The sequence below is a fragment of the Zeugodacus cucurbitae genome, chromosome 4, assembly GCF_028554725.1.
Source record: "Zeugodacus cucurbitae isolate PBARC_wt_2022May chromosome 4, idZeuCucr1.2, whole genome shotgun sequence".
Lineage (NCBI taxonomy): Eukaryota > Metazoa > Arthropoda > Insecta > Diptera > Tephritidae > Zeugodacus > Zeugodacus cucurbitae.
Window position 1 is genome coordinate 44829160 of NC_071669.1, and position 14627 is coordinate 44843786.

General features: G+C 26.7%; 1 protein-coding gene across 2 annotated transcripts in view; it reads left to right on the forward strand.

The window, feature by feature from the left end:
• LOC105221101 (serine/threonine-protein kinase NLK2) overlaps window positions 1–4577 on the forward strand; it is a 229718-nt gene extending 225141 nt beyond the window's left edge. Inside the window, exons 9-10 of one of the 2 annotated variants that reach the window (XM_054229393.1) lie at window positions 798–869; window positions 1463–4577. The gene's annotated coding sequence lies outside the window, so the exon portion shown is untranslated. The remainder of the gene's footprint in view (window positions 1–797; window positions 870–1462) is intronic. The other variant, XM_054229392.1, reaches the window with a different exon arrangement.
• Window positions 4578–14627: the final 10050 nt, after the last annotated feature.

The window sequence follows — 14627 nt, forward strand, 5'->3', positions numbered from 1 at the left end:
CGTGATCTGTCAAATACTAATGCATGAAAATCCTAACCTCAAAAAAATCACCCGTTAGTTCCTTTTTAAAGAACATTCAAATCTAACTGGGTCTACTATTTCTTCATATTAAAATCACTTAACTCTTAACGTTGAATCTCTCATATCATCTGACTAAAGTCCACAGGTTGTGTCTATGAAAGCTCTCCAAAGCTTGACCGTGGTCCGTCAAAACGGAGAGCACCACCAACTGTTTGAATTTTCTTATAACCACGTCAGCTAATTTCTCTCTATGTACGCCTTTAATGCGACTAAATTAGTTACTTAGGAATAAACAAAAAGAAAACGAATAAAACTAATTTCCTTTTGTAAATGTAATAAATAAATCAAAATATTTTTAACAATTATTTATACTAAACAGTTACAACTAATAAACTAATATAGAACCTCGAGTATGTAATCGTAACTTTTGTCACGTTTCTGTTGATATGAAGAGCGCGTATAGTCTATGAAATATTATTGTAATTCTAGTTTTGGAAACGACACTCCCCATTTAGAACAGAATTTGTAATTTTCAAAATTAACGAACCTATAAATTTAAAAATGTAGCATATATTTAGGCGCCAATATACAAAGTTCATTATTAGACTCGATAACTTAGTTAGATAAGAGTTCCTCTCTTTTAACATATTTAGTTTTATTAGAAAGATATAGCAAAAAATAATAATAAATAAATTCAATTTGTTTTCTTCTTATTTTCAAAACTGGATAACTGTGATTTGTTAATAATTTTATTTTTTTTTTTTTTGTGAATATAGTTTCAGCGTATAATTGGTTGCCAGTTTCACTTAAAAATTCACTTAATTACGAAAATAGAAGAAAGCTCTTAGGTTCGTATAAAAATATATATTTTAAAATAATTTCTTTGATTAAATGTAATAAAATCCCGAGTAGATAGAAAAATTAGGAAATTTGTAGGTTTAAAAGACGTAGAACTCGAGCAAGTTTCTATGAAAGTTGATATTATTGTAGAACGGTCTATTGTAGGAAGTGTTGAATACAAAATATTGTAAAAAAAAATGCTTCGACAGAACCAAAACTCATACTCTGATACCAATTTTAATAAAAAATATTTTATGTTAGAACGATTCTTTTTTTAACAGTTCAACACCACATTTTAAGAACTTGAAAAATTATAATTTGAAATATATCCGTTATATCGTAGAAGTGCTATACTAAGCAATATTTATGTTTACTGTATATTTTTTTATTTTTGTTGTATTCATATGTATTAGTAGTAGTTATGTTGTGTTGTTTCAGTTGCCTTACTGTTGTGTAAGTTTTTAAGTTTCGCTTTTCTTTTATTTTTTGTTTTTTGTTTTTGATATATATACTTAATGTTTTTTGTTAAAGATGACACTTTATACCACATAAAATAACTTATAATTTTCTCTTTCTCTTCTTGTAATTTCGCTTTTTGCAGTTCAACCGTAGCGCATCCTTCCGAATTGCCGCCATCGCCACACCAATGGGAATGACGGCAAAATGAGGCCATAGCCGCCTAAAAGTAGATACTAATTAGCTACAAATAATAAAATACAACAACAACAACAACAACAACAGTAACAAAACAGCCAACAATACCACCCAACTTAACCAAATTCTTTTCATTTAAATTTAATTAATATAAACAAAAACAAAAAACAAAAAAGCAACAACAAAAGCAAATTATGCAAACAACAAACATTATGGATTAAGGAAATAAGGATGACGGATGCAACAACAAGAAGCATAAAAAGCAGAATAAGATTGATTAGCGCGTAGCATGCGGCAGCAGCGCAACAGAGAACCAGAGAGATAGAGAGAGAGTGACAGCGACAAATATAATTATAATTATAATAAAATAATGTTAATAGACTCGTAATATTTAAGGATAAAGCAACGATTTTAATTTTTAAGTTGAATGTGAAAAAACAAAACGCGTAGATTTGAAGCCAGCAGAAGAAGAAGAGTATTCAATTGAGAGAGCGAAGAGTTGTCACACTTTAGAGAGAGTGCTACAAAGCACAAGCGAGACACGAAGCTGAGGAGAGAAGAACACCGCGCGGTACTGACTATTAGAAGTAAAACTGTAAATGTAAATTAAATGGAATGTCTAAGGGGGCAGCATGACATAGAAGAAAAGGAAGAACTGGAGAAAGAAGTAGAAGAAAAACACACTAATCATTCCATCACCACCGAACAAACACAAAAATGAAGTAAGCACAATGCGAACAGAGTAGTATAACTCTCACAAGAAGAAGACGAAACGACTCGCGTAACGGAACAAGACGAGTGAACAGAACGTTTAGAGCTACACTAGTCGTCGGAAGAAAGCGGAAATATAAAAGCTGTACCAATTAATTGATTACATAAATGCAGCAACAACATTTGAAGCGAACACCAGAGCAGCATGAAAAGCTCTGGCGCAGTTAATGGAAGCACGAAGGAGCTGTTAACAGTTAAAAGGCTGTCTAACACTGAGTTGGGCCAGAAAATGCAGTGAAGGCAACAGGCGCCAACCTATTTTGCGGCATTGCAGGCAGATGAAGACTCTTTTGAAGGCCTGCAAGTGTCAAGGACTATAGCTAGAAGCAGCTAAAAGCAGCTACAAGACGAATATGAAGAATATAAAAAGCAAATAATTAAATGCTGACATGATTAAAAAGTGTTAAATTGTAAAAAAAAATTAAAATGTGTGTACAACAAGAAAATGAAAGCGGGAGACGGTGTAAAATGTAATAAATATACAAAAATGTGTGTAAAATGTAGCAAGAAAAAACAAAAAACGAAAAACAAAAACTATTTAAAACATCTTAACAAAAAGTATTCACAACAACACGCATATACATACATACCTAGCAGGCGTCCGCCAGGACCAAAGGACCAATTAATAAATATAACAAATATGCGCATGCATATACATATATAATGGCATGTATAGCGAAATGCTCGAAACAAAAAAAAAATAATTAAAGAAATGTGAGAAAAGAAAAACAAAATTGACAAATGCAAAATTTCAATGGAAATTAAGAAAAAAGCAAGAAATATATCTCAATGTCCGTAACGAAACGTAGTAGTGTATGTATGTATTATTATGTACCAGCAATTATTATTATATAACTATTACATATTTAACAATGTAACGACTACAATTACACTTACTTATAATGCATATTGAATAGTAATTATAATTATAATTAATGAACGTAATTAATTAATTAATTAATGTAATTTGTTTGCCAAATTTACCTCAAAACAAAAAAAGTAAAACAAACTTTTTTTTTTAAATACTATAAATAATTAAAAAATAAAAAATAATAATAAATAAATAAATAAAAAATTAATAATGTAAAGCATAAACACAAACACACACGCATACAAATATATATTTATATATAGCAGCAGCATACATTTCCAAGTAATTTATGACAGAATTTGAGACAAGCCAAGGCATGGCACATAAATAACAATTGAATTCGCACTGGAACAGGCTTAGAATTGGCATTTTAGGAATTATTGATAATATGTGTGTGGCATATTTTTGTGTAATTTGCTTGTTAACAGTGTGGTAAGCCGATTAAAATTGAAAAAAGCTTATAAACTAAATTAAAATTTAAAAGCATATTTTTATTTTTTTTTTTTGCTACTGGTGACAAAGTTTTTTTTATTTAATATCTAACAGCAATTAATTTTTTTTTATCTAATAATATTTTTATATTATACAATATTTTCAAATAAAAAAATTAATTCGCAAAATTTTAAATATATTTGATTAATTTTTTTTATAAAATTACAAAAATTAAAAAAAAAAATTGCACACACAATAACAACAATTTAAAAAAAAAAATGAAAATTATAAAAAAGTTTATTATTTCGAAATTTTTTTTTTAAATAATTTTATTATATTATATTCACAAGCTGCAATACAACGCTAATATCGCCAACAAATCATTTATATTTTTAACACAAAACTTTAACATTTTCCAATTGTTAATTATATGCTGCCGAATATTGCTTACACACTTTTTTGTGCGCACCAATATTTTTAATATTTTTTTCCAAGACAAAAATTGATTTCTAAAATATGATAACACATACATACATACATAAATACATATATAACTGTGTACAAGTTTATAAAAAAATTCTATGTTATGTGCACGTATGTATCCGCTTTAAGTGTGTTTCATATGCAAATAACTAAAAGCAAGCGAAAAATTAAACAGTAAAATAGCATAAGTTGAAATTGTGGAATTTGCGAAAGCTTACAATATTTGAAAATACTTCAAAGGTGCAATGAATGCTGTATACATAAGCGTCAAACAAAAATATATGAAAATTGTAATGCTCGCTTTGTATTTGTAGTGATTTTAGAGGGCAAAAATTTTACGAAATTATTTCAAAATTTCAATGTGTGCTCATTTCAAGTCTAAAGCTAAACAAAAACAACTACATAAAGCATAACAGTTAGTAAAATGACGTTTAAACAAGGCGCCTGCGCAGCAGCCTTGCTGTAATTTCATTATTTTTTTTTAGTTTTAATTTAATTAGCATAAGTTTTAGCTACACTGCTTACTAAATGTGCGTCTCTAATTGTAGTGGCATATGTATATACATATATAGTTGCATATATACATACACATATATTATATATTTTTGTATGAATTACTTACTTACTACATATTATATAATATAAAATAAGAAAAACACAAAAATATCAAATCATAAATTAATTTAGTAATTAATTGATTACAATTTGAGCCTGTGGACTGATTTCAAATAATAATAAATGTTAATTTTACACATTTTATTTGGTTTATTGTTACAATGTATTTTGTAGCTTTTGTGGTTTATGCAATTTTTTAATGAATATTATTTTTTTTTTTATTTTTTTAATTTCATTTTTTTTAATTATTTTTTTTAATTATTTTTTTATTTTTTTTTTCATTTTCTTTTAACATGACCTAGTTTTTAATTGCTTAGACATTATTGCTAAAACAACAAACAACAACAAAAATGAATCAAATCTTGCATAGACTTTAAAAACACTATTTCTATTACAAACAAAAAAAAGAAAATTTAAAAAAGCAAAAGAAAAAAATGTAAGCGAAATCTTTCAAACACTACCAATTTACATATTTACTATTATAATTATTATAATTGTATTTACACTTTACCATTTACGATTTACGATTTACTATGTACTATTATTGACTATTTGCTCTATGTGCGCCTGCGCGAGCACATTCACTACCACATGCATACATATATTATGTATTGTATTAATGGTTCTTACCACAATGTTAGCATTGTATTTTCGTTTTTCTAGTAGCAATTTGTCTGTCGTTTTTAAGCTTAGTAATGTAGTGCAAAGTTAAGAAAATTTAGTGAGAAAAAAAAAACAAGATTACAAAAACAATTATGCAATGATTTTAAGCTGAAAAAAAGTATTTTTTCGTAAGCATCACCATTATAGAAAACAAAAAAATGTTCTTAATAAAAAGATTCATGCAAATTTTTTACATATACGCAAATGAAAATCTTGTGTTTTTTGCTTTCGACATGCGATTTTAGCACACACACACACATTTCGTAGACTGGGTTAGTGCGAGTGTGACTACAAAAATATTATTATTTTTTTTAATTTTTCACACAAACATACAAAGCAACATTGAGAAAATTATTTACTAGATTTATTAGTACAAATTGTATGCGCACTTGATGCAAGGTAAGCTAAATTTGCGAGAGAAAAGTATGCAGAATGCTTAAATAAATGTATTAATGTCGATGCTACTGTGAGAAATAAGAAAAATTAAATTAAATACAATTTTTTTTTATTTATTTTAATTAAAATATTGTTTTTTTTTTAATTCTTCAAATTAAAATAATTTCTTTTTTAATTTTTTTAAATTAAAATATTTTTTTTAATTCTTTTTCTTTTTAAAATAATTCATATTTTGAATTGTTTAAAATATTTTTTTTTTTTAATTTGTTAAAAAAAATATATATTTTTTTATTTTTTCAACTAAAATATTTTTTTTTTAATTTTTTTCATAAATTTTTTATTTTAATTCTTAAAATAAAAATATTTTTATTTTATTTTTTATGAAAAATTTTTTCAATATCTTTTTTTTCAAATAAAAATTTAATTTTTTTACCGCCTGTAATACCCGGTTAGCATAAAATTTGTACATTATATACACATAAGTATATAAACATAATATGTATTTACATTACACAAGCGGATTCGCTTGAAATTTAATTATTTGCATTGTAAGTTTGTATGTAGAGAAAGAATAAAAAAACAAAAACAAAGCCATGGCTTGCATTGCGCCAGCATGGAGACCACACAAGGACACACTGCCCACACCCAGTTAAAATTGTTACGTTGGCCCACAAGGCAATCACGCAGCTCAACACATACACACGCTCATTTATGCTGCCCAAAAGCGCTGAAAATCAGCAAAATGTGTATGGGTTAGGAGTTCAGCGGGGGTAGGCGGATTGCTTTATGCAGCGTACAATTTCTAGCATTAACTCATTATTATTTACTACATAGACTTATATACATATACATATATAAAGCACATATTTAAAATTCAATGTAATTTTGTAATATTAAAACACAAACAAACACACACATATACATATATACATAAGCTTATATAAATTTGCAACATTCAACATTTAAATACTTTAATAACCCCGAATATTGATTTACACACCTAGATATGTATGTATGTTGTCATAAGTTAAGTAAGTTCTCATCACCCACATAGCCAATTGTATGTATGTATTTAAATATGTTTAAATAAAAAAGTAAATAAATGTATAATTAATCATTTACTAGCTACTTAAATTAAGACTGAACTCAAATGGAAACGAAATGCTTAACGGCAAGCGCATAAATGCATTGTACATTTAATTAAGCAAATTATAATTATTTTTTTCAATTAAATAAATACAAAAACAAAACAAAATTATAAGTATGTCTTACCTTTTGCTATTTCTACAAACATTTACTTTGAAGTTTCACCTCTCATTTGCTAAGAAAAAATAAAAATAAAATTATTTGCTAATAAACATAAAAAAATTCTTTAAACTTTTGAGGTCATTGCAACAACTTTTAGGTGATTATTTAAAAAATGCACAAACAAACTACAGTCATTGTAGAAAGTTAAATTTTTTACGACTTTGAATTTGAAAAATCGTATGCAAAATAGTAATATACCTCGAATGTTATGACTCTATAGTCAGCACATTCGCAATTTGAAGGTTTTAACAATTTATTTTTTTAATTTTTAATTTTTTTTTAGTTTTTTTCTACCAAAACTATTATCTTCAAGAATATTCTTATATCATTAAAATAATAATACTTGAAATATACACTGAAGTTATTGTTTCGTATCACCATTAAGGGTGGTGTCTCTTAAATCCGCAGTACGGTTGGTTTAAGTGAGAAATTTCCTCAAAAATATTCGAGCTGAGTCCATTTCTTATCTTTAACATTATTATATAAATCTTGCTCTATTCTCGATACATAGACCCGACTGTCTTTAGTACGGACTATTATTTTCTTATGCTCTTTATACATCGCTCATGGCTGTAGTATATTTAAACATTTGTATTCCACACTTACAGTTCGAAAAGTTTCCTTAGACATGAAAAAATTTGCCAAAACTGTTGCAACATTTGTTGGTAGCAACATTTGCTTCAAGAACTTTGAACTTTTGAGAAAAATATGTTGATAAAGGTTTATGAGATTTTACTATTTTGCTGAGATTATTTGATTTTTACAACATGTTGCTAGAAAATAATCGAAAAAGTGTTTTTCATCATGCTGGAAACTTAAAATCGATAATTATGTAGAAAATATTCAGTAAAGGTCTAATAATAACATATGAACTTATTAAAGAAGTTGCTTCAAAGGCAGTGCAACATGTTGCAGGCAATATTTTGTTTGAAATGTTGCTGAGAATTTCTCTTGAAACATGTTGCAGCAAAAGCATATTAGTATCATTTGAATCATTTATTTGAAAAAATCTCACAATATCTGTTGAATATTATAAAATGTTTCTAGCAACTTACTCGAAAACATTTATTTAAAATATCTAGCTTCTTTTAACGTTTCTATATATACACAAAATGTTGCTGGCGTATCAAAACATGTTGCGCAACATCTACTAAGCAAATGTTGCTTCGAAGCTTTCGAAACCAGAAATAATAAATTTTTGTCGTAATAAAAATACTTACAAGACATGGTTTAAAATAATTTACCAACTTTTTTTTAATTACTTATGTATTACATATAATCGAGAAATTAATACGTCAAAGCATTTTCTCTAAATTTAATGGTAAATTCGAATGGTTTCGGAAAACATTTCTTCTTTTTGAAATAATTTCATAATTGAAATCAAAGAGCGAAAAGCGTCTTAAGTATCTGACTTCAACTTTTTGAACTGAACTGGATTAGTACGGAAGAATATCTAATATTAATTTGTGGCTTGATTAATTTCTATTTTAAATCGACTTAGACACTTTTCCAGATAATATAACTGTTATTTTTATTTTTGTTTTAATTACAATATCCAATATTTAATATCCAACAAATATGTAAATAGTTTTCAATAAGTTATACAATAGCTCAGTGCAGATTTCTTCTTAGTGATAAGTCAATTCTAGCATAATTTTAATGGTGAAATGCATAAATTAGTTGTAGCCAAAAGTACATTTGAAAAACAACAAAAATAAATATATTAAACAACTTTTTGTGTATCAAACTTTCACAGCGATCTCATAGCAAGATGGCTCTGTTTGAGAAATGGCATTAAAATGGAATGAAAAGCACGAAGTCAAAAGATGCAGAAACGACTTTCAATCGAATCGAAAATTTATACAATTTATTTGTAGATATACAGAAGATTTAATGATATTATTTCAAACTTTAACTAAGTTATTTTTATTTTCTTTGGAATTATGTTTAAACAGATTTCCAACCATTAAACTTACCTTTATAGATATTTGACAGAACAACTTCAATCGACTTAGTATTTCTATCAGCTCAAAATGTAATTAGTCATATAATTTGCAATCAATTATTTTCATAAAAATCCCTATACAAGTTTTTATTAAAAGTAAAGTGTAAAAAATTTTATTTTAATTTTTTTTTTAATTTTAATATGCTTTTTGTTACAAAATTATATCTTCAATAATTAAATAATTTTTCCTGTTCGTTTCTGCATTTGTTTTTCTCATTTCAGTTTATCAAATGTGAACAGTTCTCGCAGAGCCAATTTACAACATGATTAGTTTTTTTAATTCCAAGTTTTTTAATTATTTTTTATATATTCAAGTTACATAATGACACATTTTTATATTTAATCATTTATTGCACCGTTAGCACTTTACTTTTTATTTAATTAATAATTGTAAACCTTCACTTAGAACTTATAAAACATAGTTTGGGGAGAGTTGCAGTTTTGAAAAACAAAAACGCTCAGTTGTCATTCGTTGTCAAAGCATTTGTTAATCTCAACTCTGTCAATTATCATTTGATAAATGCCAGCTGTCAATTTGCAGATGTCAACTGTCTATTTTTATAATTTTTTTCTTGACAATATACAAAGAAATTTATTAAAAGTAATTACTGATAATTTTTTTCCTTAGATATGTTGGGTTATAAAAATTACAAAAATGCTGAAAATAACATAATAGATATTACCTAGCCTTTGGTAATCATAATCAAATATTTCATTAATAAAATGTAGAAACATCTCCGGGTCTGATTATGAAACAATAATTTGAATGAAAAAATAATTAAAATGAAAGGAAAATAATGACTTGAATAAAAATAAAAAAACTTGGCACCATTTAAGACATATATTGAAATTTATAGTTTCATTCGGAAGAAAATAATAAATGAGTTTTGATGATAAGCTCGGATTATTGCAGGAAATATTTTATGCAAAATAATTTATACTCACGAGAAAAACCACAAAATGAAAAGAAATTATAAAAAAACTTATTTACAGTGTTTCTTATATAATAGAGAATTTTTTTGAAAAAAAAAGTTTTTTTTATTAATTTTTTTTATTATTTAAAAATGTCAATTATTGAAGTTTATTTTTTTGTATATACAGACATTATAATATTTATTTATGTCTACATATCTATGGACTTATTAAAATCAAATTTTAAATTATGAGTTTATTCTCTACCGTTGTTTAACCATTTTTTTTTTGTTATTTTTTTTTTTTATTTTATGTCTGTTTATTTCTATATGTATAGTCTATTATATTTTTTATTATAAATTTATTTTTACATTTGGGTAATTTCAAATGCAAAAACATAGATGACTAAAATTTTATCTTTGCGTAAAATAATAATTAATGTTAAACATCTATTTTAATTTATTATTAATAACCGGCTAGTTGAAAAAAGTCGGTATCGACTCAGGGGGCCAATTCATTAAAGCTAAACTCTTAACTGTTTGAATACTTGATTTTTTCTTTAGTTCATTGAAACAATTACATATGAATTAAACGATAGAAACACATACTTTGTATATACACACTCATAAAACAGCTTAGGCGAGGAGCGGGAATATAATTTACAATATTATACAAAATACATAAGAAATATTAATAAATATTAAATATATGTATTTATACAATAATTTTCACAAGCAAATTAAGCACTATATTCAATTAAATGTATATAAAAATATTGGAATTTTATTATTTTGCTTAAATATGTTACAAGTAATCCACTTCATACATAAAACAAAGCAGAAAATAATGGAATATATGTAAAGCTACATAGAGTAAAACGAATGATTTACATTAAATGAACTCATACATATTCATAATCATAAGTCATTAATCACTAAGTGTAAAAAATCATAAAAAAATCATATTACATGCATACATAATTAGAATAACAATAAATGTCAAATAATTCATATGGTGCGTGCGAGAACAAGAGAAAAAAATAAATAAACAGAGATCAAAGCAAGCATAAATTCATGTATTTGCATATATGTATACACACATTAATATATATATCAGAAGCTTAAAATCGCTGTAATCTTATACATATAAATACATAAATATGTATGTACATATATACACACATGAATATGAAAATATGTGTCCATCAACATTTTTTTGTTATTTTATAGACAACAATAACAATACAAATAAATGCGTAGTTTTAAGCTTTTCACACTTTTGATTTTTTCATTTAATTATGTTTGCATTATTATTATTTAATTCTTCTCAAAGCCACATTATAATTAAGTTTTTTTTTGTTGTGTCATTAACACATTGTAATTAAAGCTATTTATACATTTGCATGTGTGTTTAATTAAACAACATTGTAATCATGCATAAATTAATCATTTTTTACTGCTAAGCTGCGAATTTGTAGATAAGTCAATAAGGATGTGCTTACAAATAGACACACACACACACACACAACTACAGTATTGCAGTTGCACAGAAGTACATTTATATATAATATATAACATAAATGTGTATAAATATTTCCAAATATGTTCACCAACTTTTATGTTCTATATTTGTACACACACACACACATATAGGTGTATGTACGTTTGCACAAATCACTAAATATCATTGAAACAAATAGCTTGTTAACTGATTTCCATATGCATACATACATATGTATATACAGTTATATAGTGTTAATTTTTATTTCAATAAGTATTTTATAGCAACATTATTATAATTACTATCATTACACTTATTTTTAATTATTTAATAAATAAAATATTTTCTATGTGAAATACACGCCACATACATATAAACACTTCATTTTGCAAGTAATAAGCATAAAATAAACAAAAAATATAAAATAAAATTGGAACACTGTTTTTTATTTAATATTCATTTAATTTGTTTTTTTTTTCGAGTTATTCTCATATAAAAATTTTAGATCCTAAACTGAGCTCGTCGAAATTAAGGCAGTAGTCCGCTTTAGAAGCCGAAAAAAAACGTTTTTTAGCAATTTTTTTTTAAAGGGAAGGAAATAATTGCGGTACACGGAATTTTAAGACGATAGTGTACTATATTTAAGGCGTAAAAAAAATATTTGTTATTAAAACATATTGAAATTTTTTCAAAGTCTGCCCTTGTAAAACGGTGCCGGAGATGGAGGTCATGCGATGCATCATGAAACAGTCGAACCAAATTTTTTTTTTTTAATTTTTATAAGTTTCTTTTCTTTATGAACTAAAAAAAAATACCGAAGAAGTTATAAAATTCCAACTTTATTCAAAGTTTAAAAAAAAATCACTTTTTTAAGAAAAAAAAAACTGACTTTAAGTTGCAAAACAAGTAGTTTAAATAATACTTTTTTAGTTCAAATAGAAGATAATTTTCTAACACTTGTGAAAATGAAAACTCGAGAAAAAGCGGTTTAAAGTTTTCGGATTCGCATTCGCACCTGCTCGACGATCGACCACTAAAACTGCTCTGGCTTCGAAAATATGTCGAATTGGCCTCTGGAATTTTAAAGACATATTCTTGGATAGTTTTGGAAGAGATTTAAAACAAAACAAAAAAATCGATTTTTTTAAGCTGTAAAGCAGACTACTTACTGCCTTAAATAAATATCATCACAACACATGGGAAACCTTTCTTTCAACAAATGAACAGTTTTTGTGGTTTGCAATTTGGTTCAAGAGATTTCTGCGCCTAAATGTATGCAACACGTTTTCAATACTTGATAGAAAAGTTACATTAATTAACCTTCAGCACACAAATAGAAAATATATAATGCAGTTAAATTTTTATTAAATTATATTCCATTAAGCATCATATTATTGCCAGAAATATTTATTTAATTTTTTTATTATATCAACATACCTTATATATACAAAGGTAGTGTCAGTTAATTTATTAAATGTTGGTAAGAATGTTGCCAGCAACAATTTCATGTTTTTTGTACTCTTTTGTTAGGCTATAGTGATGAAAAAGTCGTAGTGAGCATTATTATCTTTCTGAAGCACCAAAATACCAAAAAGAATCATATTAAACTACCTCAGTCAAATAATTATATGTGCATGAACTTTTTGCAAAAAAAATTAAAGATTACAAAATTGCAAAATATTTCTGAGTATGCAGGTTTGTTATTATTAATGTATACGATATAAAAAACAAAAAATTAACAATTTTCAAAATATTTTTTAAACTATAAAACGGAATTGAAGTTTTGGCTAATAGTAAATATTTATATATGCATTTTACTATTTTTACTAGTAAAGCCTATACATTTGAGTTTAACTGAAAGAAATGTTTATTTTAATAGTCAGTAGAATTGTCCTTATATTTTAAAACTAAATTAAGCCGCTTAATCAGAGAATTAACTACTGACTGTTGAATAGTTATGGAAATATTGGCAAATTCTTGCTTTATGGCTAATTTAAGGTTACGTACTGTCTCAAACTGCTTTCCGTTTTGGAAAACAGGAGCAAAGAGGCTCAATAGGATTTAGGTTCAAACTCAATGCTGCACATTGTAATACGGGAATTTTCCGGTCGTTAAAGATGTTCTTCGTGTGGATTGAAGCGTTATCCTTTCGATATGTCCAGTTATATGCCATAAATATTTCCATATATATGTTAATATTGATATTAACATTCATTTGAGTGAATATAAAACATGTAGATAGCTTTCCACAGCAGCAAAATGCAGCCCATGAAATCAAGGTACCGCTTCCAAAACATCGCTTGTAGTAGGACCGTCGTTCATGATGCGAATCTCTCCAATATTTCTTGCAATGATCTGGGCCAACCAAATTTAATTTTTTTCGTCACTAAAGACTGTATTCTATCACTCATCGGCACAGAATTGGTATTTATTTGCCACCCTTTATTATGCTTTATTGTGTCTTTCTTTAGCGTTGGTTAGGTGCCATTGAGGTGTGTTTCAGAAACTGATTTTTATGTATAATTAGAAAAATTATATTTATTGTGATTTTCTGTCTTAACTAGGTCTATATTTGATCGCTGCTTATCAAGTCCGCAACTACTAGCCGTCGAATCATCCTTTCGCACCGCTCATCAATATTGTTTTTCGTCGCTGCGTCGCACTATACCATAATTAGTGGGGGTTTAAAGAAATTTGGAGATACAGTTCCGCTGTCGCTTTGGTCTAGAGCCATTTTGGAACCGCTTTCATGCATTCCTATGATTATTACATGTTCCTCGGCTGATAAACTAGTACCACGAGGCATTTTAGGCTTAAAGTTAAATAAATGTAATCAAATTTCTAATAATTCATTAAGTTAATGCACCTACAATAATTTTGAAAACAAATTTTAGCAAAAAATGTTTTTGCTGCGACACAATCAGTAAGAAAGCTCCGCTAAACTGATTTTGCATTTATAAATATTTACTATGCAATACCCAATTTACACAGTGAATAAGAAATATAAACAAAAGCAGAAATGCACATATAATTATTTGACTGGGGTGCTAGCTTCCTCTCTGGCACACAAATCTCTACGAACTAAGCATTCTAAACTCAGTACGATGTGACATGTAGACAAATTACAAAATGTTGAGAGCAACATCTACAAAATAA